The 13,371-nt window shown below is 48.5% G+C and overlaps 1 pseudogene; it reads right to left on the reverse strand.

Moving 5' to 3' along the window:
- On the reverse strand, nucleotides 1–599 carry LOC108591567 (large ribosomal subunit protein uL11 pseudogene; annotated as a pseudogene).
- Between the last annotated feature and the right edge of the window lie 12,772 nt (nucleotides 600–13,371).

A 13,371-nucleotide genomic window follows, 5' to 3' on the forward strand; every position in this document is an offset into this window, starting at 1 on the left:
TGAAATATTTTCCTTTGTGCTTCTTAACTAGCTGGGCATTCCACAGCACCACTGCTGATGTCATCTATGATGTCATGAGGGTGGCAGCCATCAACATTACAGCCCACAGACTGGGCAGTCCCCTGGATCTCTGTATGGTTCCAGAGAGTTCTCTGGCTAAAGATCAGTGCCGCATCTGTCGAGCGATGTTGACAGTCTCATTGAAAGTGATATTCCTGCTGTGTTTAATGTTTTTCTGTTTCTTTCTGTCTCTTGGTGGTTCCTTGAGGGCTTTGATGATCAGGGCAGGGGCAGAAGGCACCACCTCAATCTGGGCCTGTCTGTTCTGAATGGTCAGTTTCACCGTAAACCTCAGGCCCTTCCAGTCACCTGGTTGCCTTGGCAATGTCATCACCAACCTTTTTTGGAGACAGACCCAGGGGGCTGATCTTGGGAGCCAGCACAGAAGTGGCAATGACGTCACCCCTGGTGCACCTCAGATATATGACTTTGATCTTGTTGGGGTTGAACTTCAGTGGCGTGGTGGAGGCGGCTGCTGTGGGATGAACCCGGATTTGAGATGACCAAAGAAAGTTGCACCTTGGCCTCCTCCGAGCCAAAAGCCATTTATTTATTTATTTATTTAAGACAGGGTTTCACCATGTTGGTCAGGCTGGTCTTGAACTCCCGACCTCAGGTGATCCACCCACCTTAGCCTCCAAAGTGCTTGGATTACAGGCATGAGCCACCACGCCAGCCTATTTATTTATTATTTTAATGTTATAGAACTAAGAAGATTTTTTTGGTGGGGGAAGCATGGGGACAACGTGTCACTATGTTACCCAGGCTGGAGTGCAGTGGAACGATCATTGCTCATTCATTGCAGCTTCGATCTCTTGGGCACATGTGATTCTCCCATGATCAGCCTCCCAAGTAGCTAGGCGTACAGGTGTTTACCACCACAACTGGCTAATTTTAAAAATTTTTTGTAAAGATGGGGTCACACTGTGCTGCCCAGGATTATCTCAAACTCCTGGGCTCAAGTGATCCACCTGCCTAGGCCTCCCAAAGTGCTGGGATTATAGGCATGAGCCATTACACCCAACCTGTTGTTGTTTTTTTTTTTAATTATAGATGTCTTTTTTTTTTTTTTTTTTGAGATGGAGTTTTGCTCTTGTTACCCAGGCTGGAGTGCAATGGCGTGATCTGTGCTCATCGCAAACTCCGCCTCCTGGGTTCAGGCAATTCTCCTGCTTCAGCCTCCTGAGTATCTGGGATTACAGGCACGCGCCACCATGCCCAGCTAATTTTTTGTATTTTTAGTAGAGACGGGGTTTCACCATGTTGACCAGGATGGTCTCGATCTCTTAACCTTGTGATCCACCCGCCTTGGCCTCCCAAAGTGCTGGGATTACAGGCGTGAGCCACCGCGCCTGGCCAATTATAGATGTCTTTACAAATATCTTGTCAATATATAGTCCCTTCAACATGGTTGGAAAAGCACCACTTTTGGAGAACGTGCTGGGGAGGGAGGTAAAGCAACTACTTCCCTTGTTCGTCTCCATCTTCTATTTAGCCTGAGCTCTCTCTTGAGACTCCAAAGAAATGGGGCTCTCAGCCTACTAGCTGGGAGTATATTGGGCTAAAGAGGAAGCACCCAGATAAAGCTGATGTCTGGCTTGATTCCTAGGGGCACCCTGTGGAGGAGGAGAGCAGTCTCCATAGAAAAGTCCTAGAGAAGGACTCTTTCCCTTGGGTGGTACAGGGATTGGACATCCTCAAGAATCTTGGGAGAAACAGGAGAAGATCGGATTATCCCAGCCTGACTCCTGAGGGATCTCCTCTGGCAAACAGAGCTGACAGAGCTGCAGTTAGGAATTTAATTTTTTTTTTTTTTTTTGAAACACAGTCTCACACTATTGCCTGGACTGGAGTGCAGTGGTGCCATCTCAGCTCTCTGCCTTCCTGGTTCATGAGATTCTCCTGCCTCAGCCTCCTGAGTAGCTGGGGTTACAGGTGCCTGACACCACGCCCAGCTAATTGTTTGTATTTTCAGTAGAGACGGGTTTCACTATGTTGGCCAAGTTGGTCTCAAACTCCTGACCTGATGATCCACACACCTCGGCCTCCCAAAGTGCTGGGATTACAGGCGTGAGCCAGCCTTTCATTTTAATATTTTTAAACAAGGCTAAATAAATGCATCCTCCTTTCTTCTGGAATATTGTACCAGGAGGAAATGTTGGAGCCCAGTGCTGGAAGGGCATCGACCAAGGGTGCCCCAGGGAGAGCAAGTTTTATTTTTAGAAGGTGTTGGTGACTTTAGCTTTTCATACTTGCTATTTGCAGCAGCTCAGGGCTCCCTCCAAAATGCAAAGGATTCCTTGTCCTGTTCTGTCTCCCCCTGTTAGATTTCAACCTCTCTGCTTCTACATGAAGCACCCCAGCTCAAGGACAGGCCCTCTCAAAAAGCTGCAGGATATAACATTTTCTTTTCCTTTTCATTTTTTTCCCTTTCCGTCGAAGAGAGACAAACGGACAAATGTCAGCAGTTGAAGAATGAGAATGGAATTGGTGCCATTTGGGGAGAGTCCAGGATGCTCCCCTTGACTTGAATGATGAGGGGCCACAGTGCCTGCTGGGTGGGGCTCTGCTAAGGGAGAGCAATTCCTCTCGATAAAGATTAAACACCACTTATTCCACTTACCCTTTCCTCAGTCCTCTGAGAGTATCTATATTTGCTCTTGTTGTCAGGAATAATGGGCAACTGAGTGGACGCCCCAGTTCGATAAGGCAGGCACAGGAACAGCTCTGTCAGAGCTGGCAGAAGCCTGGGGACTTAACTCTTACCTGAATCTTTTTGGGAGAATTGTGGTAGTGGGTAGTGAGGAGAATTCCTGGTTTTATTTCTGAGGGTTGTGTGTGTGTGTGTGTGTGTGTGTGTGTGACAGAGTCTTGCTCTGTTGCCCAGGCTGAATTTCAGTGCAATGGCACGATCTCAGCTCACTGCAACCTCTGCCTCCTGGGTTCAAGCGATTCTCCTGTTTCAGTCTCCTGAGTAGCTGAGATTATAGGCCCACGCCACCACACCTGCCTAATTTTTTAATTTTTAGTAGAGATGGGATTTCACCATGTTGGTCAGGCTGGTCTCGGACTCCTGACCTCGTGATCCACCTGCCTCGGCCTCCCAAAATGCTGGGATTACAGGTGTCGTCCGGCTATTTCTGAGATTTTTTTAAAAATTATTTTAATTTTTTTGGTAGAGTCAGGGTCTTGCTATGTTGCCCAGGCTGTCTTGAACTTCTGGCCTCAAGGGATCTTCCTGCCTTGGCCCTTCAAAGTGTTGAGATTACAGGTGTGAGCTACCACATTGGCCTTGATTTTTTTTTTTTTTTTTTCTAAAAGATAGGGTCTTGCTCTGTCACTCAGGCTGGAATGCAGTGCTACGATCTCAGTAGGTACATGCCACAATGCCTAGCTAATATTTTTGTGTGTGTATGTTTTGTGGAGTCAAGGTTTTGCCACGTTGCCCAGGCTGGTCTCTAACTCCTGAGCTCAGGCAACCATGCCCTGAGCCCCCGCACCCAGCCTTTTCGTTTTATATCCAAAACAGAAACTCTTCTCTCTGGCTAGTCCCGGACTGCCCTGAGGCTGTAGGGCTTTCCTGAAACTCAGGGAGCTGCTGCTGTAGATTTATTTCTCCTGTTGATTCTCATCTATCTTGCTGGCGACCCCAGCCCAGATTTATCTGGTAATTTACAACCACGGTTGTTAATTTATGATCTGGAGCCACTGAGCCCAGAGCCCAGGAAATGATGTTCCTTCTGGGCAGGGGCGGCTGCTTTCCTCTTGCTTTGTGGGGACCACGTGCCTAGGTGGAGAAGAGGATGGCAGAAAGAAAGGATGTCAGGGGGACGCATACTGGGAGGACACATTACCTAACCAGACAGGGACCAGGCATTCTGGATCCCAATTTGAGTTTCCAAAATATGGTATTTGGGCCAGGTGCAGTGATTCACACCTGTAATCCCAGCACTTTGGGAGGCAGAGGCAGGTGGATCATTTGAGGTCAGGAGATCGAGACCAGCCTGACCAGCATGGCAAAACCCTGTCTCTACTAAAAATACAGAATTAGCCGGGTGTGGTGGCACATGCCTGTAATCCCAGCTACTTGGGAGGCTGAGGTAGGAGAATCACTTGAACCCAGGAGGTGGAGGTTGCAGTGAGCCGAGATCATGCCATTGCACTCCAGCCTGGGCAACAAGAGCAAAATTCAGTCTCAAAAAAAAAAAATACGGTGTTTGCACGTGTGCTTTACACTTTATTGTTTTCTTAAGCCTTTTCAGATATCTTAATACATTTCCCAGCATTCCTCAAAGTAGATGTATTTAGTTCCATTTTCTAGTTGAGCACTCTAAAGTCCAGAGAGCAATTTGCATTACGGCACCAGGGAGAGGGAACCAAACCACCGCTTTGGACTTGCCAGCTCCATTGAGTTCCAGAGATAGTGACTTCTGAGGGCTAGTAAAGACAGTAGCCTGTTGTTCTTACTAGCCTGATCCCCGTTCTCCGGTATCCTGATCCCACATGACCCTCCCTTTCTTGACATTTCCTTTTTATGTTCTTCCCCATCCCACCCCACCCCCAACCCCCCCGACCAACAAGCCCCACTTTCCTGTTAAGAAATGCCTACTAGGGTCTTGTTAATTGTGTATCTTACATGGGGTGGTTTGGGATTTTCTTCCTTCCTTTCTTTCTTTCTTTCTTTCTTTCTTTCTTTCTTTCTTTCTTTCTTTCTTTCTTTCTTTCTCTCTCTCTCTCTTTCCTTCTTTCTTTCATTTGAGACGGAGTTTCGCTCTTGTTACACAGGCTGGAGTACAATGGCACCATCTCGGCTCACCGCAACCTCTGCCTCCTGGGTTCAGGCAATTCTCCTGCCTCAGCCTCCTGAGTAGCTGAGATTACAGGCACATGCCACCATGCCCAGCTAATTTTTTGTATTTTTAGTAGAGACAGGGTTTCATCACGTTGACCAGGATGGTCTCGATTTCTTGACCTCATGATCTACCCGCCGCAGCCTCCCAAAGTGCTGGGACTATAGGCGTGAGCCACCGCGCCCAGCCTGGCATTTTCTTAAATTGTGTGTCAGACCTGAATGCCTCCCACAAAGGGAAACTGATAGTGGGGGGAGCATTTTGCTCCCTAGAAATTGAGAATGTAAAGTATATTTAATTAAAATGATAAATCTGATTTTCAGTTTTGTTTTTACTACTGCTAAAACGAATCTATTTTATGCACATTTGCAGAAGGCTGAAGCCATCAAATCAGAGAATATTAGAGCCGTGAGGCACCTTAGAGATCTGTCTGGGCCAAATGCTTCATGGTAGAGACAAAGGAACTGAGTCTCAGATTGGGGAAGTGCCGGGTTGTGTGAGTGGTTGAGGTGGAGCCAGGCACTGGGGCTTGTTTTCCCGCCTGCCACCTTCTCTCTCCTACTTCAATTTACGTGCATCACAGGGTGGGAGTCTCCAGGCTCCAACTCCTCTCTCTTTAAATGCCTTCCCTCTCCCCATGCAAACACATGCTGGGAGGGAGATGGGCCTCTGGAGCTCCCCTCTCCCCAGTGGGTACTGTTCATTCTGTATCAGTTCTCTTTGTCTGGCTTCTCTGACCCCGTCTTTTCCCAGGCAGGATCCTTACTTGGCATGATCATTTTGTGAGATTTTATTTTATTTATTTTTGAGATGGAGTTTCACTCTTGTCGCCCAGGCTTGAGCGTGGTGGTACAATCTCGGCTCAACTACAACCTTCGCCTCTCACGTTCAAGCAATTCTCCTGCCTCAGCTTCCCGAGTAGCTGGGATTAGTCATGAGCCACCATGCCAGCTAATTTTTGTATTTGTAGTAGAGACGGGGTTTCGTCATGTTGGTCAGGCTGGTCTTGAACTCCTGACCTCAGGTGATCCACCCACCTCAGCCTCCCAAAGTGCTGGGATTACAGGTGTGAGCACCATACCAGGCCTGGTAAGATTTTAAATGGCATTTTGTTCTCTGTGTTTTCCCCTCTGTCCTTCTTTCTACAAGGTAGTAACCAAACCTCTGCTTTTATTGTCTCAGCTGTGCCTGCAGAGTTGAAAACAGGACACTGAATCCACATTTTATGTTGCATTTGCTTAAAACAACATTGTATACATCTAAGGTTGTGCCAAGACAGTTGTCTTATTCCTTGGGAAATGTCTTTCTGGGCCTGAGGAGCTGGACAAAATGGAAAGAATGACCTAATTGGTCCAGTTTTGTTTTCTTTTTTTTGAGATGGAGTTTCGCTCTTGTTACCCACGCTGGAGTGCAATGGCGCGATCTCGGCTCACCGCAACCTCTGCCTCCTGGGTTCAGGCAATTCTCCTGCCTCAGCCTCCTGAGTAGCTGGGATTACAGGCACACGCCACCATGCCCAGCTAATTTTTTGTATTTTTAGTAGAGACGGGGTTTCACCATGTTGACCAGGATGGTCTCGATCTCTTAACCTCATGATCCACTCGCCTTGGCCTCCCAAAGTGCTGGGATTAAGGCTTGAGCCACTGCGCCCAGCCCAATTTTTTTTTTTTTTTTTTTTTTTTTTTTTTTTTTGAGATGGAGTCTCACTCCATCACCCAGGCTGGAGTTCAGTGGCATGATCTCAGCTCACTACAACCTCCACCTCCCAGGTTCAAGTGATTCTCCTGCCTCAGCCTTCTGAGTAGCTGGGATTATAGGCACATGCCACCACACCTGGCTAATTTTGGTATTTTTAGTAGAGAAGAGGTTTCGTCATTTTGGCCAGGTTGATTTCGAACTCTGGACCTCAAGTGATCCGCCCACCTCAGCCTCCCAAATTGCTGGGATTACAGGCGTGAGACACCATGCCTGGCCTCATTTTGTCCAGTTTCTATTGGGAATCGTTTTTGTCATCATCTCCCATAACTCCAACTTCAATTCATTCTCGACAAGCATTTACAAAAACACGCAAAAGAAACATGTGCTAGGCTCAGAAACATGCCCAGAGGCTTGGAAGTAAGGAAGGCCCTTGCCCCTGCCCAAGGAGCCCACCATCGGTGATGGCATTGTAGGTTCGTGGGGCTGAGTGTAGCTATAAGTCAGTGTCTTTGCTAAAGCCAGAGGGCTGCCTTTCAAGAGGAAACAGCGAAGGGTGATGACTTTAGTCCTGGAGTTCCTGTTCCTTTAAGTTCATGTCTAATGCCATTTCCTCCATGAAGTCTCTCCCGGTGCATTTCTTCTCCCAGGGAGCCAACACTCTCCTTCAGTTTTATCAATGTAAGTTGTAAAAAAACATATTTGTTCATTGGAAAAGATAAGGTCCTGGCTGGGTGAGGTGGCTCATGCCTGTAATCCCAGCACTTTGGAAGGCCAAGGCGGATGGATCATGAGGTCAGAAGTTTGAGACCAGCCTGGCCAGCATGGTGAAACCCCATCTCTACTAAAGATACAAAAAATTAGCCGGGCGTGGTGGCACGTGCCTGTAGTCCCAGCTACTCAGGAGGCTGAGACAGGAGAATTGCTTGAACCTGGAAGGTGGAGGTTGCAGTGAGCAGAGATTGCACCACTGCACTCCAGCCTGGGTGACTGGGCAAGACTCCATCTCAGAGAAAAAAAAACAGGAAAAGATAAGGTATTTTTCATGATGTTGATCTTCCCCAACCTTGTGTTACTATTTTTTTTTTTTTTTTTTTGAGATAGAGTTTCACTCTTGTTGCCCAGGCTGGAGTGCAATGGCACGATCTTGGCTCACCGCAACCTCCACCTCCCAGGCTCAAGCAATTCTCTTGCCTCAGCCTCCCAAGCAGCTGGGATTACAGGCATGCGCCACCATGCCCTGCTAATTTTTATTTTTAGTAGAGATGGGGTTTCTCCATGTTGGTCAGACTGGTCTCAAATTCCCAACCTCGGGTGATCCACCTGCCTTGACCTCCCAAACTGCTGGGATTACAGGTGTGAGCCACTGCGCCTGGCCCCTTGTGTTACTACTGAATCCTCTGTGGATCTTTCTTGGGTCCCCCCGTTGGATTAGAAGTTCCTAGAGGGCAGGCTGGGTGCCTCACTTCTTTGCTCCCTTTGGCACCCAGGCCTGCCCCTGGAACAGTCAGGGCTTTGCAAACTCGCTGCTGAGGCTGAATCAGAGGGAGCAGCTTTGTGCAGCCTCTGGAACTTAGTTCGCAGCCAGAGACTACTCTCAGGAGGATATGGAAGGATTTGTATGGCCTGGAAGATACAAAGTGTTTTTTTTCAATGATTGAAAAAAAAATTTGAAAAACACAATATTTTTGGATATGTGAAAAATATGAGAAATTCAGTTTTTTTTCCTTGGAGATAGAGTTTTGCTCTGTCATGCAGGCTGGAATGCCTTGGCTCAATTCAACCTCCACCTCCTGGGTTCAAGCGATTCTTGTGTCTCAGCTTCCTGAGTAGCTGGGACTACAGGTGCACACCACCACACCCGGCTAATTTTGGTATTTTTAGTACAGATGGGCTTTTGCCACATTGCCCAGGCTGGTCTCTAACTCCTGTGCTCAGGTGATCTGCCCGCCTCGGCTTCCCAAAGTGCTAGGATCACTGGCATAAGCCACTGCTCCTGACCAAGAAATTCAAATTTTAGTGTAGTAAATAATTTTCTTAGGACACAGCCATGCTTATTTATTATTTTAGGTTGCTTTGTGTTATAACAGCAGAGTTGAGTAGTTGCAAGAGAGACAGTATGGCTTGAAAAACCTGATATATTTACTCTCTGGCCCCGAACAGAAAAAGTTTGCAGCCAGAGAACCTAGTTCACAAATACTAGTATTCCAGGTTGAAGGTTGGGCAGCCCAAGGGAGGTGGTCAAGTATCTCTGGGCAAGGCAGGGGCAAGGGCAGCCCGCCAGGAAGCAGGAAGGGAACTTGCTAAGGTTGCCTTGCTGGGAAGTGGTAGAGTCAGCCTGGGAAGCCAGTCTTGTTTGCTTTCAGAAGCCAAATACCTGACCACAGCCACAGAAGAGGCCTGGAGTTCATTATTTAAAGGAGGGAGAGAAGATCAGAGAAGACTTCTTGGAGGAGGTGGCATTGGAGCTAGCATTGAGGTGGGTAGGATTTGGGTGTGGGGCTAGGGGCAGGATATTCTGGGCTTAGGGATATCTCCTAATATCAGGACCTAGGGCAGGAGTCTGGGAAGCACAAGGTTAAATTGGGGGTTTGGCGAGGGGAGACTCCAGGGTGGTATGGAAGGGAGTTTTGGGAAGTGGGGAGACAGTCCTTGGAAACCTTTGAGATATTTGCTTTGGAATTTTCTCTTTGGAATTGTGGCTCTGTGGCCCCAGGTCTGTTGTCTCTGCTGGCTGGCCTCAAAGTTGAGGGTAATTCCAGGCCAGTGTGAGAGAGAGAGAGAGACCCTGTGTGTGAGAGAGAGAGAGAGAGACCCTGGATGGTCAGAAGCTCCGGTTGCCTGGGCCTTTGTACATCGGTGGCCTTGGACACGTTTCCCTGGGCGCAGGCCTGGTCTTGATGGCAGGGCTTTACCGGATGCAGCCTGGGCTAACTCCCCGGTAGATTCCAAGTCCTGCCTGTGCATTTTCCGTGGGGCCATCACATCCCTGGACCTGAGGGAAAGAAAAAGGGGGAACTGGTTTTCCTTTGCAAGCATGTAGATCATGGCTTCTCCTTACAGGCCCTGCTGGACCCCGTCCTCCCTCTGGGATGGAGCAGGGGAAACTTTATGTTTGGGAAGCTGGGAGGCCAAAGTGCTGGAGCTTTAGCAGCTGACACCCCTAAAGAATAACTCTCAGGTCTCCTGGCAACTGCGTCAGTGCTTAATAAACATTTGTGAGTGAAGGAATGAGTGAGTGGGTGCTGGGGGAAGGGGTTTGTCCATAGGGATGCAAAATAGGCCTCTACCTGCCAGACACTTCCTGTTTAGTCGGGGAGGTGGGTGGGAGGTGGCAGTGCACTGTTATAACAATAACTTTTTTTTTCGAGACAAAGTCTTGCTCCGTCATCCAGGCTGGAGTGCACTGGTGCTATCTTGGTTCGCTGCAACCTCTACCTCCCAGGTTCAAGCAATTCTCCTGCCTCAGCCTCCCCAGTAGCTAAGACTACAGGTGCATGCCCTACGCCCGGCTAATTTTTTTGTATTTTTAGTAGATTTCACCATGTTAGCCAGGATGGTCTTGATTTCCTGACCTCGTGGTCTGCCCACTTCTGCCTCTCAAAGTGCTGGGATTACAGGCATGAGCCACTGCGTCCGGCCAATAACAACATTTTTTAATTACTGAAGTTTGAGCACCAAAGGCAACCCAGCAGAGGTTCATGTCAACAGGAGGGCAAGGAAGGCACTCCGGGAGGCGTTCCCGTTCTAGCCTTCAGAGGCTCTGAGTTCCTGCTCTGTTTAGCACTGACTTATCTTCGAAGTTCCATCATTCTGGGTGCTACACCCTCACTTGGTCTCTGCTGCTGTCTGCCGAGGATGGAGACTTCAGAACCACGGCCTCGTGCAGAGGGGTCACTGGTATACGTGGGTCTCCCTGGGGTAGAGGGAGGGGGCACTTGTGAGTTTGGGTCCTGCTGGCCCTCTCTAGGAGTTACAAAGCTTACTTTTGCTGCTCAGACAGGGCTGAGGGTGTGAGGTGTGCTCTTTGTCCAACCCAATTTCAGCAACTGCATGTGAGGGGGAAACATGGCAGCTTTGAGCCACACTCCTGGCACCCTGCTTGTCCCCATGGTAGGAGGGTGTCTGCTCATGCCTCCAAGTCACTCACTTTTCCATGGCTCTGTAGCCCACCTCTCTTCCCTGGTCCCCTCAGGTTCTCAAACTCTGGCAACGTCAAGGCATTCAGCTCTGACCCTGCTCTGTTCTCTCTTCCAGGGCAGGCCGCTGCTACAGGGAAGGGAGCCCATCAGAATTGTCTCTCTGTGGCTTTGCGCTGTGGAGTCTCACCCAGCCCTCTATATTATTGTACCACAGCCTGGAGGCTCAGAAAGGTTAGGTGACTTGACTGACTCACATAGCCAGGAATGGCAGTTGGAGCCTGAATGCCTCTGAACTTCTGTCTAGTGTATCAGTAGATTCAGTGGACCGAGAACAAGAGACCTGAGGTCTGTCCCAGGCACTCGTATTCAGAGGCACAGGGCAAGGAGGCAGAGGCCCAGCTGAGGAATCCTAGTTCTGAATAACAGAGATAACAGCCAGAGCCAGAGAAAGGAAGGTGAGAAAGAAAGGGGCTGCTGGTGAGGCTCTGGCTTCTCTACGCCTAGTGGCTGCCGATTCAGGATGCCTTCTGTTGCTCAGTCCTTGTGGGCAGGTGAGGGAAGCATAGGGCCTTAATTTAGGCAGAATCCTTGGGGCCTGCCTTCCAGAGGAAATACTAGGGTAATGGAAACTGAAAATAGGTGTTATACCTGGGATTTCAACTTGGGATTCCAAACAGGAGCATTCCTGGGACTGGGGTAGAGGGGGGAGGTAGTTCTTCATTGTTTCCATTTTATTTATTTATTGAGCAACTGCTACATGCCAGGCAGGCACTGTTTAGGAGATGAGAATACAGGGCCAATGACAGTCAAGAACAACAGCAAATCTTTCTTTCAGCCTTCATCGTGTGCCAGCATAAATGCTTTGCAGGTGCTATTCATTTATTCTACATCATGTATGTATACAACGCAGAGAAGTTAAGTGATTTTCCTCAAGTCACAGAGCTAGTGAGCAGCAAGAGGAGTCAACTGAGTGAGCTCAGGCCAGCAACCCTGCAGATCAGGTCTCCCTCCAGCAGAAGTGTGCTCTGAATGTCCTAGAGATTCAGAAGAGGGGCTCAGCTTGGGAGGTGGGGAGGAGGCATTTGAGCCAGCCCTCATGGGATGAATGAAATTCCATCCTAGGAGAGGGGAAAACGTCCCAGATTTAAAGAAGCAGCATTGCCAAGGTGCAGGAGCCAGAAAGGAAATCCTAGGGGAGTGACAAATCTGGGGGTAGTCCTCAAAATTCCTACCCTCAGGCTAGGGAGTGTGAGTATTTTGAAGATCGTGTTTTTGGATTATAATCTATAGATCATGGGAGTCACTGAGGTCGGGGGCGGGGTTGGGGGCATGGGTAGGTTAAAACAATTCTGACTCAATCAGACCCTAGACAAGAGGAAGGAGGTCACTGCCTTGGGAATCTTCAAGAGTAGTTCATCCCTGATCCTGTCCCTTGCAGCCTATAGGTCCCCCTTTTGCCACATAAGATGTGATGCCATCATTCAACTCATCATTCACCAACAAGCTATGGGGTCTTGAGCAAGTGAACCTTTCCTTTTTTTTTTTTTCCGAGAGTCTCTCTCCGTCACCCAGGCTGGAGTGCAGTGGCATGATCTTGGCTCACTGCAACCTCCAACCTCCCTGGTTCAAGCAATTCCCTTGCCTCAGCCTCCCAAGTAGCTGGGATTACAGGTGCACCATGCCCAGCTAATTGTTTTTTGCATTTTTAGTAGAGACAGGATTTCACCATGTTGATCAGGCTGGTCTCGAACTGAACTCCTGACCTTGTGATCTGCCGGCCTCAGCCTCCCAAAGTGCTGGGATTACAGGTGTGAGCCACTGCGCCCGGCCTGAGCAAGTGAACCTTTCTATGCCTCAGTTTCCTCATCTGTAAAACAGCAATGCTACTAGTACCTGCCTTAGAGAGCTGGGTGTGCAGTTAAAATGAGATATTCTAGGGAAGCTCAGGGTTTCAGTGAGGGCTCAATAAATGCTAGTTCCTGTCATCAGATGTCACTTCCCTGCTCTGTCCAGGTCCAGGCAGCACCTCAAAGTCCTGACTCAGGAATGCCCCCACCCCACCTACCAGTCTGATCTAAATCCCTCCTGCTGCAGATGGAGCCCAGCTTCCCTGATAGCCTTTCAGGATGGGAAGCTCCATGTTCAATGCTCCTCACCATTATCCAGCCTCTCTAATCTCAGCTCTTCCCTTTCCCCTCCCCTATGATTATCATAAACCCTCTCAAGTTAGGCAGTCTTGGCTGGGCCCCATGCCCCTTTGAAGTCCTAAGCCAGGTTCCCAGCTCTGCATACTGACTTCTGAGAAAGCTGCTTCCCATCAAATCCTGCCGCCAAAAAGACTCTCCTCTTAGGTATTCCTGCCAACTCCGTTTTATAATCTCCAAGCTGGGGGGCGGGGGGGCGGGGGAGGACAGTACAAGCACTTTGTCTGCAGGAAGGAAGCAATTAAATTATTAGCACTTTGAGAAATTAAACGACATAACTTACTGCGGAATAAGTTTAGCAAAAAAAAAAAAAAGAAAGAAAAGAAAAAACCCTTGTAATGTGAGAAAACAATTAAAAAGAATTATATAAGGTTGGGCTCGCTCCTTTATTGCAATAGAGTTAGCAGTTCATTGATTATC

Source organism: Callithrix jacchus, chromosome 5 (genome assembly GCF_049354715.1).
Source record: "Callithrix jacchus isolate 240 chromosome 5, calJac240_pri, whole genome shotgun sequence".
Classification (NCBI taxonomy): Eukaryota; Metazoa; Chordata; class Mammalia; order Primates; family Cebidae; genus Callithrix; species Callithrix jacchus.